Raw genomic sequence first — 12,531 nt, 5'->3', positions numbered from 1 at the left:
CTGGAGCCCCCCCCTCCCGCCATTCTCAGCCTGTCAATGTTATCTCCCACAAGGTACAGTCACATGACGTCATGCCGCGCTCCGCAGTCCATGGATCTCCTCACGCTGCCTGAATTGTAGGTGTAGGAAAGTAAAAAATAAAAAAGATGCATTGTGTAAAAACTGATGTTTATATAATATAATAGTATAATATTTATATAATGTAATATTTCCATTACAGACATTTGTAATATTATAAATCCCGGTATACACCGTTACAACAGAAATAAAAATAATCATGTTTGGAACATTCGTTCCATTTTCTAATGGTTATTGGGGTCCAATCAAAGATCGATCGCCGTGACAGAAAAAAAAATGAAGGTGTTTTTTTGTTCATGAAACTCCATTAATTCCTAAATCGAATGTTACAACCAAGCGAAGTATCCAAAGACATTCGTCAAGTCTCTGATGATGTCATCCAATGTTCTGGTGGGATTTCTCCTATGCACATTCTTAGGAATATCTATATTTATATTTCGGTACTCGCCGATACCGAATACTGATACCGGTACTTCAGTTAGCATGGAGCCGGCTTCCTGGGCAATCACCCGGTCTATACCCGCCGCCCGGCTTCCTGATTGGCCGGAAAGCCGGCTCTATGTTCCCTTGCGCCACTGCTGGTCAGGAAAGCTCCCTCTGACCGGAATTTCTGGTCTCAGGAAAGGTATCGGTGCATACTCCATATCGGAACCAATACTAGTATCGGTATGGGTGCGTCCCTATTTTACAGATATTGACTTTGTTCCAGATTCAGACCAGAACGTTTTTTGTCTGGTCTGAAAACACACCACGGCGACAGTTCCAGAACATTTAAAAAAAGTAATGCATGCACTATTTTTTGGGTTCTAGAATGTACCAAAACGCATGGAAACACACTGGAACACACTAGAAATTCAATTGAAACAACAACAACATAAAACACAGAAACACATCACAAATGCATTACTCGCGTTTCCCGAAACGCATCCAGATGTGGTCTGGAGATGGTGTGATCAAGTCCTAAAGCTGCCCATAAATGCTGCAATTGTGAGGAAGAATGAGAGGCGCTGCTATCTGTAAACGTCCCCTGGTTGCAATATGGATTTCTTTGGTGGCGCATGATTGCTTTTAGAGAAGTCAATTAGAACAAAAAATAGAGGCACCACCAAATGAGGAGAGTCCAAAGGAAAGTTTAAAGAAATCCTGAATGGGATGGAGAGAAGACAGAGACGGGTTTTAAGATGATAGACAGGTGACACTGGGAGTGTGACTTTGTGTTTTCTTGGTGTCACCTGCCAGCTGGAAGAGGTCTGTTAGCTGGTCTCAGCTGGGGACACTGACCTTACAGCACTGAGACAGTTACTATAATAAGGGGTTTCCGTTTTTAAGGCCTGCAGTCCTCTTTCAGATACGTTTAAAACACAAGGGCCTGTGTGATTTATGATGTCAGTTGTCAAAACAGTGCGGCGCGTAGTGTCCTAAGCTGTCACAAAGGCTCTCCCTGTCTCTGGATCTGGCTCCTCTCAGGTACAGTAAAACTAAGGATTTATAAATGCCCCATTGTTCAGCACTTCTGCCATCAATACTGGAGGTAACACTGTTCTACACAGCACATCGCATAATGGTGCATTGTATGGACAAAGAAAATAAAAAGTAACAGCCACAGAAGGCTAATAAATACAGGACTGTCTGAAGATCATTCACAACTAAGTCTGTAAGCAGCATGTACATAGCTGCTCTGTGCACCTTGCAAATCTGAGGGTCTGGGCTCTTCGGTATAAGAATATGGCCTCTTCAGTATGAAGACTCAAGGATATGGGCTCTTTGGTATGAGGATCTGGGCTCTTCTGTATGAGAATATGGCCTCTTCAGTATAAAAACCAGAGGATCTGCAATCTTTGATACGAGGACCCAAGGATATGGGCTCTTTGGTTTGAGGAACATAGGATCTGGGCTCTTCTGTATGAAGATGTGGCCTCTTCAGTATGAACACCCGAGGATCTGGACCTTTTGGTATGAGGACCCAAATATATGGGCTCTTTTGTATGAGAATGTGGCCTCTTCAGTATGAACACCCGAGGATCTGCAATCTTTGATACGAGGACCCAAGCATATGGGCTCTTTGGTTTGAGGAACATGGAATCTGGGCTCTTTAGTATGAAGACCCAAAAATTGAGGCCCTTTGGTATGAGGACCCAAGACTTGGGGCTTTTTGGTATAAGGACCTAGAGAGAATCTGGACTCTTATGTATGAAGTCCTGAAGATCTGGGCTCTTTGGTATGAGGACCAAGGATATGGAATTTTCAGTATGAGGACCCTGGCATCTAGGCTCTTCTGTTTGAGGACCCAAGGATCTAGGCTCTTCAGTATGAGTACCTGAGGATCTGGGCCCTTTGGCATGAGGACATGAAGATCTGGACTCCTTATTATGAGTAACTAGGCTCTTTGATATGAGGACCCAAAGATCTGGACTCTTCAGTATGAGGACCCAAGAATATTAATTTTTGCTGTGAGGACACCAAGATCTAGGCTCTTCTGTATGAGGATCCAAGGCTCCGGACTCTTTGGTATGAGAACCCGAGGATCCGGACTCTTTGGTATGAGAACCCGAGGATCCGGACTCTTTGGTATGAGAACCCGAGTATCTGGACTTTTTGGTATGAAGACTGGAGAATTTGGACTCTTTTGTATGAAAGCCCAAGGATCTGGAGTCTTCAGTATGAGGACCTGAGAATCTGGGCTCTTTGGGATGACAATCTGGGCTCCTTATGGAGATTACACTGGCAGGACCTGATCCACACCTCCCAGCGTGATATGACCAAAGGTGAGTCTGTAGATTTCAGCTTGTGAAAATGTTGGGGTTAAAGCTGTGACCCCATTTGATGATGTTAATAAACCCACCTTTGCAGACAGTATGAATGACCTGTCCTGGGGCCCATTCACTCTACATGCGTTGGGCTGTGTTGGGCATGCAGTTCCTACTTTCACCACAGCATGTTATGACTGCACCACTTGAATAGGAATGAATGCAATGTCAATCTGTGACATTTCAATTAATTTTCTTTTAAAAGGTAAACAGTGAGATGTGCTGAAATCTGTGCATTGCACCGCTTCTCTATTAGCGCACACCAGCGCCCAGGTAGTAGAGCACGCCTCTGGTGTGATTGGACCCTTATTGTAGAGCTGTAGCCTAAGTGGATGATATTTCGTTTGAGAAAACACTGCATATCATCAACAATTGCCATTTTGTTTTACTTGTTTTTGAACCTTTTTTCATTCTTTGTTACATCTCAGTGCTGCTGATCACCCGCAGCCACTTCCCCTCACGCATGTGCTGCAGCTGCATGTCCTTGTTCATCAGCAGCGCATGTGACTGACAACGCAGGTACACAATGTTGAGATGGGGACAGAGTGTGGTCACCCTAAAACAGGAAGTATCTAAACAACAACCTTCATGGCAGGATCACCAGGAATTAATGTAATGAAAGTTGCAAACTTCACTGATTGTGTACATAGTGACAGGTTCCCTTTAAACCATGATCATCATTCCCTGGTCTTGAAAGAGCTTACAGTCTAATGAAACCAAACAAAGGGGAGGGGCCAACTTGGGTAGAAGTCAATAAACCCGCCAGTATGTTTTTGGATTGTAGCAAGAAACCCCCACAAATATGGGGAGACATACAAACTCCATGCAGGCAGAGCCTTGCTGGGAGCTGAACCCAATATAAATTCTGAGTTTAGGAATAGAGGGGTAGTTACAGCATTGCAAACAATAAGTGCAACTCACCACTGGTCGCAGGAGCCTGCCGGTCAAATCTAGAATTTATCATACAAGTCTGCTGCCAGTGGCATCTCTAGGGGGCTGCGGCGCACCCGGGTGACACCATTGGAGGGTTGACACCCCCTCTGAAAAGTCGGGCACTCGGTCATGGACCGAGAGCCCGATACTTGCAGGAGAGAGGAGGGGTCCTGGCGGCATACCTTATCCAGCCAGGTGAGCGTCCCCTCCCCTCATCTCAAGATGGTCGCCACCACGAATCACCAACATGGCCGACAGGTATCAGTAAGATTGCGACGTCGTGCGCGATGTGCATGCGCAATGACGTCATGGTGCGGTGTCACCAGGTACCCGCTCCTGGTGACACCCGGATTCGGGACGCCCCTGAAGACTGCATCAAACAATTTCCTGACATGTCACAAAATAGAGCAGAAGCAATATGTGCCTCTCACAGAGATCACACTACTCCCCCCGACAATGCATTCATCTGCTTTTCTCTCCAGAAGGACGGAGACATATTTGTTCAGCCATCAGCCGGGATCACCATCTACTTTCTGGACTGAGATGCCAGCTCGGATATGACACAGTCATATAAATCCTGGTGTCTGTACAGTTCTTGGCTGTGTTCAGAAATGTCCTGACACAGATCAGCCCCTGCTGCAGCCTCTCACCTTGTGACTACATAATTACAATGTACAGTCTGATCACTGATATCTTACCGGAAAGGTTTACTCAGAGTAAACCTTTCAGGGAGAAAATGCCTCTCTCGCGGTCGTCAGGGAGACTTGAGATCCCTGCAATGGGGAAGGGGGGACTGAGGAAATGCTTTGTTCTGCCTGCAGCAGACTGATGACATTATCTCAGCCTAGACATAGTCACTGCACTAGAATTAGAAAAGGTGAACATTTTATGGCGTCATGTACTGGGACATGTCAGGAATGTTCTCATGCAGACTTGTAAAGTCACCCAAAGGTCAACTTGAAGCATAATCAAAACAATTAAAAAAGGATATTAGATTAGTCCGGGGTCGTTGTGCTTTACCATCCTTAACTAGTGTAATGAATTCATCAACTGACATAGGAGCCTACTTCCTTCTGCGTCCATCTTGTGTGCAGCTGAAAAGCAAACTGCATCTCATCACAGCTCACTCGGACAGTGAAAGTTCCGGAATGGCTCACCTGTTTTACAGGGAACGACTCCAAGAGGCCGAAAACTCCCTGAGGCCTTCGTGCGGACAAACCCCCGGCCAAGTCTGAGAGTCGCAAATCTCACTTCATAGAGCAAGGGAACTTCCTTGTAGAGAAATCCCAAGAACAGCTGCATGTGTTGTATGTACGAGTACCGATATTTATCTATTTTTTTGGTACTCGCCGATACCGAATACCAATACCAGAAGTCCCATTAAGGAAGCCAGGCAGCGTGTAATGATTCGCCACCCGGCTTTCTGATCAGCAGGGAAGCCGTCTCCATGCTTCTCTTCACTAGGTGACAAGAAAGCATGGATCTGGCTTTCTGGCCAATCAGGAAGCCGGGTGCCCTGTAATGATGCAGCGCCCGGCTTCCTGATTGGCCAGCTTCCCGACCTACCAGGAACCAGGGCAGCGAGTCGCCCGGCTTCCTGATTGGCCAGCTTCCCGACCAATCAGGAACCAGGGCAGCGAGTCATTACAAGCTGCCCGGCTTCCTTATTGGCCGGGAAGCTGGCTCTATGCTCCCTCGTCACCAGCGAGCATGGAGCCGGCTTCCCGGCCAATCAGGAACTTGGGCAGCAAGTAATGACTCGCTGCCCTGTCCATGTGACTAGGACATGTGACCATGCACATCATCTCAGGGGAGGAAAATGCCTTTCCCTGAGATCTCCTGAGATTACAGATGAGATTTCCCAGCAATACTTTGCTGATGTAACCTTCCCAGGATGCAATGCTTGGGCACATTACATCACTAATACCCAAGAGGACAAGGAAGTGGAAAAACAATCATTGTTAGTAAAAGAAAAATATATTTGTTTAGCTAATGATTGTAAGATGATTTCATATCAGCATGCAGAGCTATGATGCGATTTATAGTGAAAGGGCGAAAAGGTCGACTTTAAATATTTAGTTTTTTTTTTTGTTTCACCGAATTGATGCAAGTAAAAATCTGGATTTCAGAGATGTCTTATTGCCCTCGTGAGTCCTACCCACAAGCATTTGCATATTTAAACAAACAGTTTGAGGAACAGTAAACAATTTCTTAGTTTGTACATTTTGTGGATTTCTGTGTGTTTTAAAAGTTATCCAACGAGATCTGGAAAGAAAAACGTACCAAATAGAATTTTCTTTTTAATTGCTTGCAGATTTCTCTAATTATGGGTTCGGCGGTAATTGAAATCAAATGCTTTCAACATTTCTAGAAGAAGCTAATTTTTTTTTTTTTTTTCTCTTTTACTTTCTCAAACTTATGGACAATGTTTTGTTGTACGTTGAGAGGACTCTGTATTTTATCCGGCGTTTAGGGTACGTGACTAATACCGGACGTCAGTTTAAAAATCAGGGGGAAAACATAGAGCGTTTTTGTTTTGGTGTTGGTATTCCAAAATTCATATGGTGCTTTGGATGGTATTACAATCAAATAAAAAATATATACATACTAGGGATGTTCAGATACCAAGTACCGTACTCGGTACAAGTACAGATACTTTTCCAGCTCCAAGACTAGACCAGAGAAAAATTCAAAAGTTAGGAGTCAGCTGTCATTTGTAAGGAGCACACGGAGCTCCCGGGATTTGTACATCTCTGTTTTAATGTATGATTTTGTTTTTATAAACATATGTAAAGGGATGCACTCAGGACCGGATTTACCCTCCCCGCCGCCCCAAGGCCGGGTTCGGCAATGCACCCTATATTAGTTACCTTCACTCTTCCCCCAGCAGCTATATAAAAGGTTATGTAGGGAGGTGAGGGGTGAAGGAACTGGGCCAGCACATACAGTAATTAGACAATGTCAGAATAGGAGAGGGTTATGACGTGCAAGGAGGGAGGGGGCTGGGCTACGGATTTGACTCTTCTGAAGTAGACACATTTTCTAGTTTGTTGAGATGTACATTGGCGACGTACACTGTACGTCGTCAGTCACGAAGGGGTTAAAGGGGTTCTAAAGCCTCCTGTTTTTTTGCCTATATCTACTGCTGACAAGCAGTAGATATAGGCAAAAAGGTGTTTTTTTTTTAACTGCTTAAAGAGCTGTTTAGACTGACCTAATTATCACTGCGTGCTCCCGCGGCAAGAGTCCTGAACTGTTCGTGCGGCCGCAAAGGATCTTGGGGCGTGCGCATGCGCAGTTCGGATTCTCGGCCGGGAGAAGAGCAGAGACGCAAGGTAAGTCTATGGACGCGTGCACCCGCATGCAGACACCGCTGGATCAGAAGTGCCTGCTAGCAGAGAGGAGTCAGCGCTGGATCGGAGAGCCGACGCACTGCTGGAGGGACAGATGAAAACATCAGGAAAGAAGAGGAAGATCGGATTATGAGACATCATTTAAGGTAAGTGCTGCCATTAACATGGGGGGGAGGTGAAAAAAAATATCCTTTAATGTCACTTTAAGAAAAGACGCTGAATTTACTCATAGCAGTCCTACAGAAATCAACTGTCATCACTTCAGGATTTAAAATAATGAAGGATGGTTGCTTGCTGCGGGTTACTACATAGTTTGAGAGTAATGGCCTTTAAAGTGTATCTACAGCCAAATTGTTATAGATTAGAGAAGAACAAGAACCTTTGTCAGGTATTAATTGCAGTTTATGTCCCGCTGGGGAGATTCACCCTCTGTTGACCATTGACACCAGTACTGATGGTGAGAGAAGATCCAAAACTTTGAGTTGTCACCAATTTAGAAGAGAAATCTTTCGATGGGAATACCTGTTCTGGTGACACTGGTCCAAGAGGAGAGAGAGAGATTTCCTATCACTTCCTGTTGTGTCTACAGGACCAGAAGTTAATGTAGAACTGAAGTTTAAACTTTTTTTTAGCTTTGATTAAAGTAAGGGAGGGTTACACACCCTCTCAAATTTTGTTTTTTTGCGATCCACGTCCTATTGGTGAGGGGTGTTGGGGGGGGGCATTAACTTCCTGGAAATACCTGGCGGTCAGCAAGGTCACCAGAACTAGTGTCCCCATTGGAAGATCTCCCATCTAATCCGGCTCTGATGACAACCCAAAATTTCAGTCACCCAGACAAATCTCTCTATCGGGGACACAGACAGCAAGAAAAGCCTGACAGGGATTCTAATCCCTCTCCGCTCTACCCAAAAAATGTTGGCTTCAATTGGGCTTTAAGGAAAAACTCCCAAATAGGGCAAAGACAACAGAAAAAAAAGTAACAGGGGTTTTAGTTATTTCCTACTCTATTCAACACAGTAAAAAGTTTTGGCTGTAGATAAATACTTTAATTAAAAGCCAGCCCTCTCAGAAGTGATATTTTGGTAAGAGGTAGACCCTAATAAAGCTTAATTTGTCCCCGTCCACCTTTGTGTGTCCCAGCTCCTCCCCCTGTTACATTCTCCATAATATAAAATAGATATAAAATCCAGCAGGAATGGTGAGAACCCTTCATAATGGGAGAAGCAGGGCTGCAGACCCGGGAACTCAACACTGAGATCTTACCAACAGAACCCCAACAGATAGAAGAACCTGTCTGGTGGTTTAATTCTCCAGCATCTACCAAACACTGAAACATCATCTTTTCAGTAGACTGACCCTTTAACCTTCCTTATTATATGTGTACATGACATCCCAGAGGATGACATTGGACAATGACTCTAGTGAGACAGGAATCTCCTGGTTCCCACACTCAGAAGAGATACACAGGGCAGGGATAGTGTGTTTTTCACAGAATTCATCTCCCCAGGTGTCTTTCATTCCCTCAACGTTTAACCAGATCAGTCAATAAATGCATGTGTCTTTTCTCATGGCCGGCTGTCCACAATCTATAGATAACAGGCTGTGTCGTCAGGATTGTTCTCTGTGTGTAGGGATGAGGTTCGGGTTTGCTGCCAACATGGGTTCAAGGCGAACCCCGCATGTTCGAGGTTCACGGTTCTTGGCAACCATAATGCCTGGCCTTTGAAATTAGGCCAGCTGACTTAAATATAATGCGGCTTTGACATATGCCAGCCCCCCTAGCAATAAAATGGTGGATTACATACTCTTGTTTACCCCCTCTACGTTCACAGTTCAGAGACGCCAAAAGTTCTTTTTTAGGACTACCTTTTTGTGTGTGTCAGCAAGAAGTGTAATTGCTGTTGCCCCACTAAGCAATCTTTTTTTTTTTTGCTTTATTATTTTTATTTAATTTGTTTATACATTTTTGTTATTTTCTTCTAGGTTAAAGGGTTGGGTTTAGTGTTGGGGGGTCTTTTTTATTTAATTTTGCTACACTCTTTTTTTTTCGGGGTTGACAGCATGCACCTGGTTTTGACATAAGCAAAACTTCTGTTTGTTTGCAGCACATCACCGCATTCTTTCTCCCACTATTGCTATAGCTGCCATTGAATTGTGGCAATCCCTTTGTTAAAAATAAAGTGAGAGTGCAGAGGTTCAGCATGCAAAGGTAGTAGGACGCGACCAGGTTCTGCAGGACAAAGCAGTGATAGGGCCACACCATGTTTAAGGTGAACGAGTTTTGGATTACCAATAACTACAAAATCCCTGCTGCTGATGTTACAGACTAAACTCCTACCACCTCGCCTAGCCTTCTCTGGTTCTCTGCCACTGTAAAGGTTCCACATAATGTTTCTGTAGCAGGACTTCAGCTACCAAATTTAAAATATTTACTGCAAGAAAAATCCTTAGCTGCACCTCGAAGTTTGTTAACTATTCCAGTGCTCCAGGTGTTTCGGCAGCTGTACCTCAGCTACCAAATTTCTAATATTTGCTGCATGGTAAATCCTGCATTGTACATCAAACTTTGCCTCCTTGTATCTAAAAATATTGTGGCTTTTGTCGCTAAGAAAATACACTCTAATGTTTATCGTCTCTCCCTCCCCTATATTGCTGCATAACCAAGCTGCTTATATGCTGCCAAATTTCTAATATTTTTCTGCAGGGTAAATCCTAAATTACACCTAAAAGTTTGTCTCCTAGCATTTTAAAAATGTTGTGGTCTTGAGGATAATATACTCTAATGTTTATCTCAAGATAAAGCCTGTGTCGTCTCTCCCTCCTATATTGCTGCCTAACCAAACTGCTTCTATACTGTCCAGCCACTGTACAATATTTGTGGCTGTTTTCTCTCAAATAAACTCTAATTTTATGATGAAACCTGCCTTGTCTCTCCTTCTTACGTTGCGGCCTAACCATGGTGCTTACATACTGCACAGTCACTGTGCAATATGTGTGACTTCTGACACTGATATAATATACATTTTTTTTTTTTTTTATTGATTGATTTTTACATTGCAGCCTAAGCAACTTGCCTTGACTCTTTCTTTTTACTGCCTATTCAAATGCTCGCATATTATCCTGCTGCTAGCCAGTTTGTATCAAACACATAGTTGAAGTCTGAATGTAACGTTGTGGTTTTGAAGTGTATATGTGCACTCGGTTTGGACATTTTAGTGAACTTTTGAGACAACTCAGTGTGAAATTGTGTAAAAGAAGCTCACACACTATACTATTAAACCGCTGGCCATTTGTTACAACATTGAGGGCTTTAGCTTCAATTTTCCTGTTGCTTTTCGATCTGTTGTGGCTGTTACTTCCATTGGTCAATTCAGGCCTATTACCGCTTGATAAAAAAAAATCGGGTGTCACAAGCCAAATTACCCATAAAATCCGTATTTTTCAAGTTGAAATTAATCAGATTCTGGTGCTGCTGCTGAATTTAGGCAAAGCTCAATGTTAAAGTAAAAAAATTAATTACACAGCCAAAACAGTGGATGCCAGTTTGCCCATTAGCCTTGAAAATGGGCAGAGTTTAGTATCAGGATTTGCCCCATAGACTTCAATGGGGCTCGAGCTAAGTTGCAGTTTAATATATACACTGACATGTATTGCGCTGTGTAAAGATGCATACATGCTGCACCTGTATGCTGTGAACCATAAGAATTGTTCTCTTTGTGTCCTTGCGTTTATCAACGCAGATCGATGCAGCTGAATGGACATGGTGTGAACGAGCCCTGAAACACACGTTAGGCTCAGATCACTCCTAGATGTTGCGGGAATGCAAAAAAAATGTTGCACGCACATTCGCAATACACGCTCAAGCGCAAAACGTGCTTGTGTTGCCATTACTAATTAATGGCACCCCAAACACATCTAGGAGTATGCGGTTTCCTCCTCTGCATTTGAGCGTGGAAAAAAACGTGGAACGCATGTTGCAGATTTTGCTACATGGACTACTTTTCTGTGTCTGTCACACGCATAGGAATCCATTGAATCAATCTCACATTTAGTTGAATAAATTGTTTAGAGATTGTAGTCCATCACAGGAGTGAGCTTGGAGCAGTGACTACTTTACAACACACACAGGGACCATGTGGAACAAAAGTAGCCACCTTCCAGAAGGAAGGACAGTGTCAGCACCAATTCAGAGATGATTGGAGGATGTACAGCCGAGTGATACACAGATAAGATACATTTTTGTTAATAGTTAAGATAATCATTGAATGTATTTTTAGGATTTAACTCCTGTGGTTAGTGTCACTTTAATGAACTTTCTAAATCAACCTTGATGACCCTGGAGACACCTCAGTCCCTTGCAGGTCTCATCCTGGGAATAGAACAATTTGTTTTTCACAGGTACATATCAGGTTTTTTTTTTCCACCAGAAGTCATAACATCTTGTCCCTGTTACTTAACAGACTACCGTCACCCTCCTGGCCCTTCATCTGCCCTTTCACTGTGGGATGTTAAATTTGCAATTACCGCCTACAGTGCAAACTTTATTCTTTTCTTTCCGAAAAGTGAAACTGGCATTTTTTTTTCAGTTCCTTTCGGGCTTTGCGAACATTTGGTGGAAATTGAGAGCTACCAAAAATGTAACTGGATAGTTCCGACTGACGGGAGAGGCCGAGTGTGAGCCGCTGAGCTTTCTTCCACTGACGACGCAGAATTATAGTTTTTACTCATTTTGACTTAATTCCGAGATTTAGGAAATCCACTTGGATCATCTGCGTGAAGGCCTCAAACATAAATGTTTCTGTCTGAAGGGGAAGATGTTTATGACAGGAGGAAAAATGTTGTGTATTGGGATAAACATTTTTGATCAGAGGAGAAATGTATTTGATTAGAGTCGGAATTACACATAAACATTCAATCTATTGGGTTTAAAAGGCTTTCGCTGACCTGAACGTTGGCTTAACCCATAGTTGGCTGGCTGGGATCTGCTCTTAAGATGTTGGCCTTCCTTTGGATAGTCTTCTCAAATTTAGTGTCGGTGGAACGCCATAACCAAGGGTAAGGGTAATCAAGTAAGAGCTCTTTCTGAAAGAGGCACCTCTCTAATGGGGGTACCCCTATGGTCCCTGGAGTAGTCCAAGAATAGTGGTAAGAGTGCCACAAGTTTGTAGCCACACCAGTATAAGTTTAATAATCTTGATAAAAGATCAGACGGTAAAGCCAATGTTTTTCGGGGGCTCACAACTGCCCCTTTCATGAGGGTTGGCTTTACCTTCTGGGGTTGACTTGACCTTCTAGGGTTGGCTTTACCTTCTGGGTTGGCTTGACCTACTGGGGTAGTCTTGACCTTCTAGGGGTTG

The sequence above is a fragment of the Nanorana parkeri genome, unplaced genomic scaffold (genome assembly GCF_000935625.1).
Source record: "Nanorana parkeri isolate BGI_ZX_2015 unplaced genomic scaffold, ASM93562v1 scaffold1075, whole genome shotgun sequence".
NCBI classification, from domain to species: Eukaryota; Metazoa; Chordata; class Amphibia; order Anura; family Dicroglossidae; genus Nanorana; species Nanorana parkeri.
The sequence above is the reverse complement of the archived record's forward strand: the minus strand, read 5'-3'. Positions refer to the sequence as shown.